We start from the raw sequence: 8,738 nt of genomic DNA on the forward strand, positions 1-8,738 counted from the left end.
CCTCTAAAACGCCGACAGCGCCTACCATAGCTCGGCTGTTACCTCTAAAACGCCGACAACATCAAACACCACTCGTCCATTACCTCTAAAACGCCAACAGTACCTGCCATAACTTGGTTGTTACCTCTAAAACACCGACAGTGTCTGTCATAACTCGGCCATTTTCTCTAAAAAACGCCGAGACTCACCAAGCATGGCACAACAGTTACCAGTTATTACTTGGTCATTATTTCTAAAAACGCCAGCAGTGCTAAGCGCGAAGACAAACTGTCAATTGACTATAAAGGAAGAACAGTGGAAAAGCGAAAGACTGCTCGGAACAAGCTGAAATTTTCTTCAATATATGGAGGATGGAAGTTTTTCTACAAACTTAAAGACCAAATCATTATGAGTCGACCTTTTTTCCCTTTTTCATTACATTACATTACTACATGACTACACTACTCACACTACACTATACTACTAACTACTACTACATTATTTTGCTACTACTACTACTAATTACCCATACTAATATTTAAACTAGTGGCGCTTTGCCACTGGCCTTGCTACTGACGCCGTTGCCCTTGCCGCTGCCGTCGCCCTTGCCACTGTTGCCTCCGTCGCCTTTGTCGTCGTCGTCGTTGTCGTCGCCGTCATCGCCGCCATCACCTCCATCGTCGCCGTCGCCCTCGTTGTCGCCGTCACCGCCGCTCTCCTCCTCGGACGAGTCGGAAGAGTTCTCCTCGTCCGAGGAGATCTCCGACTCATCCGAGCCCTCGAGCCCGGAGCGCTCGATGGCCCGGATGTACGTCCACACCTCGACGTCGATCCCCTGGGAATCGTCCATGTCATCGGATGACACCGAGGGAGAGGCGAAGACCGGCGACCCCTCGGACTTGGAGGAAAACTCCTCCTCCGAGTACTCAGAGTCACCAAAGTCCTCCGAGGGGGGACTTGGCTCGCACTTCCGCTTGTCGCCAGAGTGGTGCGACGAACTTCCTCCCTTCTTGTTCTTGCCCATGGTTGATTGAAGAGAAGAGAAAAGTGGGAGAGTAAACAACAAACGACCAGAAGATGTGTGAAGACACCAGTGAGGCAGTCAGTCTATTTATAGAGGCCGGAAGCAACCGCTCATCTCCTACCACGGTCACCGAACAGTCGCAAGTATTCAATAAGCAATTCAAATCGTCTAGAAGCAAGTCAGGCAGCAGGCGCAGTTTCACGTAACACGACACCATTGGGACTAAAGTCAACCGCTTGGACGATATGATTACACCCTGCGGTCACGTCAAGTTACTACTCAAGGACAATTTGCTAAACGCTCGGCATACCAAGCCGTCCCTCGGTTACACCCATTGGGGAGAGGGACGTCCAAGAATTTTCGATAGATTTTCCCAGGCAGTCACATCCATACAGTATACGCAATGAATGTATCAAGACAGAAGAAAGATATCGATGGAGATCGGAGGAAAGCCAAATATAGCTACTGAAGTACAAGTCTAATCAACAGAAGCATTGAAGCACAAAGCAAAATGAAGACCAGCCAAGAGCCATCTACCAGACGTCCAATCTGTCACCGATCAAATAAATTTCAAACCTAACAGGACATGGGTAGATCACACTGTTATTCTCTAAAATAGGAAATGAAGACAACATGCTAATCTCTAAGGCATAAGCTGATGATATAATGCTGAGTTCTAAGGCATGAGATGAAGACAAGATAATAACTTCTAAAAGCAGGAGATGAAGACCTTTGAGTGGATTATTTTCAGTAATCCACTCAAAGCTTGGGGGCTACACCCGGTGCACCCAATGAATCCTCAACCCCTAAAGACATAATGCTGGTCTCTAAAGCATGGACCGACGACGAAACACTGATCTCTAAGGCATAAGACGAAGATCAACCAATGATTTCTAAAAAGCAGAAGATGAAGACCTTTGAGTGGATTATTTTCAGTAATGCACTCAAAGCTCGGGGGCTACACCTATTGGGTGCACCTCCAATGCACCCAATGAATCCTCAACCCCTAAGGACAAAATGCTGATCTCTAAAGCATAAGCTGGTAACAGAGCACTGATTTCTGAAGTATAAAATGAAGACCGTTGAAAGAGCTGAAGAAGGATAACAGAAACTTGTTTTTACTGGATTGATTAGAGTTCAGAAGCAACAATTCGGAAGGTGTACTTCCAGAGCACCCATTACCTAAAATCAAAACCGCAAGCTGGACCTGAAATCTTTGGGCCGATTATTTCAAAATCAACTCAAAGATTGGGGGCTTGTGGGGGACAGATATCCCCCGGGTCCACTAGAAGGTTAGAAGGCCTCGCGAAAGACTTTGGGCCCATTATTTTGCAAGGCCATCCCTTTGTGGGCCAGAGGAGGAACCGCTGGTAGAATGGATTGATGCAAGACTGGATAGACTCAAGCCCAGTTGGCTCATTGGGTTTAAGCATTATCCACAATGTTGATCCGATTCTCCCGCGCAGTGCCCTCAGACGTTGGAACTAAATGAGGATAAGTCGGCATGATTATAGGAAGATAAGTTCAGTCGGTTCACTATTGCTTAGGAGCACGTAGTTATCATACCCGCATGTAACGCCCCACGGTCGAGTATATAAGGCCTAGAGGGCACCCCATCAAAAGATAGGTCACTCATTAGCCATCTATTCCATTCTCTAGCATCCTTCATACTAGAGAATCCCCCTGTAACCCACCACATAAAGATCCACACCAGAAAGTAGGGTATTACGCCTCTCTAAGCGGCCCGAACCTGTATAAAATTGTCAATCGTCTCTCGTGCGCCTAGCACGAACCATCGAGCTACAGTCAGTAACACCGTCCTAACCAAAAGCACCTCGACGGGTAACCCCGGGTGCGCGGTCAGGTCCCAAACACCGACAATGACCAAATAAGAAAATAAATGAATGCCATATGACAAACTAAACTATGACGACTATGCATAAACCAAGGAGCTAATTACACCCCTTGAATAGGGATTGTTAGAAGAGTAATACTCCTAGAGCTCTCTTTCTTCCCTTGCCCTTCTGATGATCGTTGCCACACAAGAAGAAAGCTTATCAAAGACATATTGGTTCCTGTGGTTCTAAATGCTTGTTGGTCACTTGTTTTTGATTGCTTCATGAGATAAAAAAATAAGGCAACCCAATTTAAAAAAAATTGCAGCCTTCTCCCTCCAATTGCTCCTTTCTCAAAGGAAAATTTGAAGAAGGTAGGAGGAAAGAACAAGCGTGTAATAATATGCACAAGAGAAAGAATAGACAAGGGACAAAGCAAGTAACTCACCTTTATGCCTTAGCAATTACCATTTCATTCTTCTCAAGCTAATGCATAATTACAAGCGTACCTTCGACTTACACAGAGATTTGCTCGAAGATACTTCGTAGGCTAGCTAAACGAAGCTATGGGACCTCAAAAGGTGAATTTATGCATGTCACTGTTCACTTATTTATAGGGGAAAGGTAAAACTTTGTATAAAATTATAGATATGCCCACAAAGTTTACATAAGGTTCACAAGTATTACAAGGACAATGCTATCTTTTCTCTTATTCTTTCTTGCTGCAGAAGACTTCTGGTTCCTCCTCTTGTTTGCTTCGTTTGATAAGAGTCTTCGGCAATGAAGCAGCTGGCTTTGGCTCACACCTTTGTGGCTTCAACATATATGCGAAGCACCACAACTTCTCTTTTCTAGTTTGTAGACTTTTCTTTGGCAAAGTTTTTCTTCGTTGTCATTTCACGTTGTACCTAAAATGCACCTTCTCGAGCCGAAGGTAAGGTGTTTTGAGGATCTTCGGCAGAGTAGGCCCCCAACAATAGCCCTTGCATAATGAGTTCGTTTTTCATAACGAGCTTAGACCACAAAAAATATGATTTGGAGGCCTCACGCCGAAGGTTCGAAAAACACCTTCCCATAGCTCGTTATGAAAAGTTGCTTTTTGATAACTCTATTCAGTGAGGTCAAGTGCTTAGTGAGTGAAGCAATTAACTTATTAAAAAATGATTCGTATAAAAGGGGCGATGTCCACGAGTGATGACACAGTATACACCGTGTCACACTTCCTGCCACCAAGGCCTACTCTCCCTTTGAAGCTTGCTTCGAACACTTTCCTGTCTCAAAACCAGCCCTAGTCAGTGTCAAGCAAAGTCTGTCTCCTCAGAGATGGCCGGAAAACAAGTAGCTCATGAGCTAGCTTTGGTGCTTGCTTCTGATGCGCCGGAGACGAAGGTTGAGAGCTTAGCTGTGGTAGCCGAAGCCACTGTATTACAATATGGAGGCACTGTTGCGGACCCATCCAAAGGGTCAAGCGATGACAACGACGATATTGATATTGAGGAGGACAACACCATCATATGCCCTACAAAGCCGAGCCACATTGACTTCGGCAAATCGGAGATTAAAGGAGGGAACATTGAGGTACTCACTAAGTTTTATTACATTGACAATTGAAAGCATCTAGGCCCCTGGTTGGTTTTAGTGATTAATGATGACATAAGATTATATGTGACTAACGTGTGTTTTGCAGAGCAAATGGTAAGTTAGGTCGCATTACAGGAAGTTGTGCTACAACGGTGAAAACAATCACTGAGATGGGAACTTGAAGCAACGGCTGAAACGACGAATCAAACGATGAAGGTCTTCATATTCCGAGTGTCGAAGGAGTTGCAGACACTTGGTATAGAATTAGGTCTTCTATTTTTATTTTAGCCGTATTATAAAGAGGGGTTGTGGATGAGTAGTTTGACCAAGAGATTTCTAGTGTAGTGTTGGTGCATATTCACACTCTCATCTAGTGCTAGGTGTCACTCTATAACACACTCACGAGTTAGAACGAAAACGGTTTAGAAAAACCAAAGGAAAAAGAAGTTAGGGTTTCTATCTTAGGGGCACCAGACTGTCCGGTGCGACCCTTGATAGTGGGGCCAGCCATCCCCGGGGGCAGCGCCTCTGCCCTCGAGAAACCCAAGAGCTACGAGTTAGGAAAATGAATTTTAGCAGCCAGACCGGACTGTCTAGTGTGCACCGGACAATTACTGTTTACTGTGTGGTGCGCCATCAGCCCAACGGCTAGCTATCAGAACTAGCCGTTGGAGTCGATCGTTGGCGCACCGGACTGTCCAGTGTGCCCATGCGCAGAACAGACATGTAACGTCTATTTTGGTGGGTGGGGCTATTTATACCCCACCATCTACGTCATTGAGTGTCTTGCTGCCCACATTGATGACCACACATTGCTAGAGCATTGCAAGCACCACAAAGCCTAGTGAGGTGATTAGAAAATTTTAATCCCGTGTTAGGACCTCATTAGTGCAAGTGAGAGCCACCTGGAGCACACACCACATGCATTAGGCTTCTCTTGGTCAAGTGAAAGTCTATGGCTTGTTATTCTTGGTGATCGGCATCACCTAGACGGCTTGGTGGCATTTGGAGCACGGTGATCACCCTGGAGGATTTGTTGGTGACCCGGCTCAAGATTGTAAGCGGTCGTGAGGGATCCACTGCGCCGGAGTGGCAAAGGATCACTTCATAGTGAGCACTTGGTTCTTGCGAGGACCAAGGTGGAGCGATACTCTTGCGCAGGTGCTCCAACGAGGACTAGGGAAGAGTGACGACTCTTCGATACCTCGGCAAAAAATTGGAAGAGTCTTCTTAACCTTGCTTTACATTCCGCATTTAATTTGAGTATTTGAAGTATTTACTTACTGCTAGTAGTTGGGTGAAGTTAGGCTCATGCTTAGGGTTTAATTGTTGTTGAATTTTTAGAAAAGCCCAATTCACCCCCCTCTTGGGCATCGTGATCCTTTCAATTGGTATCGGAGCCTTGTTGCTCCTAGATTAGCTTAACCACTAGAGTAGCAATGTCTGGCGAGAATGGACCTCCTCCCATTTTTGATGGTGACGATTTTCCTTATTGGAAAATTCGTATGGAAGCTTACTTAGAGGCTATAGACATTGGTATCTATAAAGCCACCACTCAAGGGATCCCCGAACCAAGAGATCCCACAAATCTTGTAGGTGATGAGTTCAATTATGAAAAATGGAATGCTAAGGCCAAAAACACTCTCTTTAGGGGCCTTTGCAAAGAGGTTTTTAATAGAGTAAGAAATCATAGAAATGCTCATGATTTGTGGATGGATATTTGTGCTCTACATGAAGGAACTAAAAGTCAGCGTGATGAGAGATATCACATTGCAATGAAAAAAATAAATTCTTTTGAAATGCTTGCAAATGAAAAAGCTAATGATATGTACTCACGCTTTAACATTCTTGTAGAGGAAAACAATGGCTTGGAGCTCACCAAAATTTCACAACCGGATGTTGTGAGGAAGATTCTCAGTGTCCTCCTAATTGACAAATATGGACACATTGTCACTGTGCTACATCAAATGGATCTTTCAATTGCTACTCCAACTCAAATATTGGGAAAGATCAACGCTCATGAATTGTATATGCACATAAATGACAAGGATGGGTCTTCTTCCAAGAGAAAAGACTTGGCTCTCAAAGCTAGCCAAGAAAAGAAAGGGAAAGCCAAAATGCAAGTTGAGAAAGAATACTCAAGTGATGATGATCTTGATGCAAACATTGCCTTGATGGTGAGAAAGACCACCAAAATGTTGAAGAAACTCAATAGAGAAGGCATTAAGTTTGATTCAAGAAATAAGAAGTTCTTCTCTAGCAAAAGGAATCCCATCTCTAAGATGGGCTGCTATAATTGTGGAGAACTCGGTCATCTTGCTCATCAATGCAACAAGCCCAAGAAGAACAAGTTCAAGGGCAAGAAAGATGATGACAGTGATGATGAGAAGAAGGAAAAGAAATTCTTCAAGAGGAAGGAAGGCAAGCACAAAAGATTCCATAAGAAGAAAAATAGAAAAGCATATATTGTTGGTGACTGGCTCACTGACATTGAATCCTCAAGCGGGTCGTCTTTAAGTGAAGAAGAGAATGATGAAAAGGTTGCCGCCATCGCTGGGGATTTTTCTTCACCACCATCACCATCACCCTCATCCACTTCTCACCTATGCCTCATGGCTAAAGGTGAACGGAAGGTACACCTTGAGAGTGATATTATTGATGATTGTGATAGTGATAGTGATAGTGATGATGAGTATGCTTCTCCTTCCTATGATTAATTAGCTGACTTACTTAAAGAATACACTCAAATTATTAGGAAGTCAAAAGCTAAATGTGACAAGTTAAAAGATGAAAATGAGTTTTTAACTGCCAAGTATGACATAGTTGTAAAAGCTAGTGAAGAAATGAAAGAAGAAAATAAAACTATGTCATCCACTAAAAATGAGCTCAAAAACTCCCTTAAAGATGCCAAAGATAAATGTGAAAAATTAAGTGAAACAAATAGGGAGTTGAAAGATAGACTTGTCAAAGTAAAGGAAGATTATACAAAAATTAAAATTGACTAAGATAATCTTCTTATTACAAATGAGCTTTTATCTTGTAATACACATGAGACTATTAACCCTACTGTTAAGATTGATGTAGCAACTTCATGTGAAGATTTGAGCCAAGTTGATCAATCTAGTTTTCATGATGAGTTGATTGAAAAAGTTGAAGTCATGACACTAGAGAACCAGAAATTGAAGAGGTACTTGAGAGATGCAACCACTAAAGGAAGTTGCTATAGAAAGCAATGACATTAATAGTGAGTTGGCAGTGGACAATGAAAGGCTTATAGATGAAGTCAAGAAACTTAAGATTGAGAAAGAACATCTTTCCACAAATGTACACAAGTTCAACAAAGGCCAATACCTTCAAAATGAGTTACTCATGAACACTGTTATGAAAAATAATAAGACTGGTATTGGATACAATTCTTTTGTGCAAAAGAAAGCAACAAGTCAATACAAGGCAAAACAAACTCCTAAGCCAATCAAGTGCTTTGAGTGTGGAAAAGAAGGACACTTTGCCCTCAATTGCAAAGCCACACCACCAACTCCCTTGCCAAAGCACTCAAGACCATTTGCTTTCAATGCTCATTATATTCTAAGAAAAGTAGCAAATGGAAAAGTCAAAGTAACATATCTAGGCCCACCAAGCAAGAGACAAATTTGGGTTGCAAAGTCCTTGATTGAGAAAGTTACTGGTCCTATGCAAAATAGGGCCCTCCAAATTGAAGCTTGATTTATTTGTTCATGTAAGTGAACTACAAGACCGAAGGGAGCCATTGGGTAATTGACAATGGATGCACTCAACATATGACTGACAACCCACAGGTGTTCACCTCACTTGATGGAAAAGTTGATGAATAAGATAAAATCACTTTTGGGGACAATTCAAAGGGAAAAAATCAAGGGCTTGGCAAGGTGGCAATTTCAAATGATCTTTCAATTTCAAATGTTCTCTTGGTTGCACCATTAAGCTTCAACTTGCTATCATTGGGTCAACTTTGTGATCTTGGCCTTCAATGCTTATTCACTCCTACAGAGGTTGTTGTGTCCAAACTGGATGATGAGTCAATGGTATTCAAAGGATTTAGATACAACAACCTATACTTAGTGGATTTCTCTTTTGAAGATGCAAACTTAAAGAATTGCCTCTTTACCAAAGCATCTCTTGGATGGCTATGTCATAGAAGGCTTGCACATGTTGGAATGAGCACACTCAAGAAGGTTCTAAAGAAAGGCATGGTTAGAGGAAAGGATGTTGTATTTGAAAAGGACAAGCTTTGTAGTGCATGTCAGGCTGGAAAGCAAGTTGCTAACACTCATCCAACAAAA

Source organism: Zea mays, chromosome 2 (genome assembly GCF_902167145.1).
Source record: "Zea mays cultivar B73 chromosome 2, Zm-B73-REFERENCE-NAM-5.0, whole genome shotgun sequence".
NCBI classification, from domain to species: domain Eukaryota; kingdom Viridiplantae; phylum Streptophyta; class Magnoliopsida; order Poales; family Poaceae; genus Zea; species Zea mays.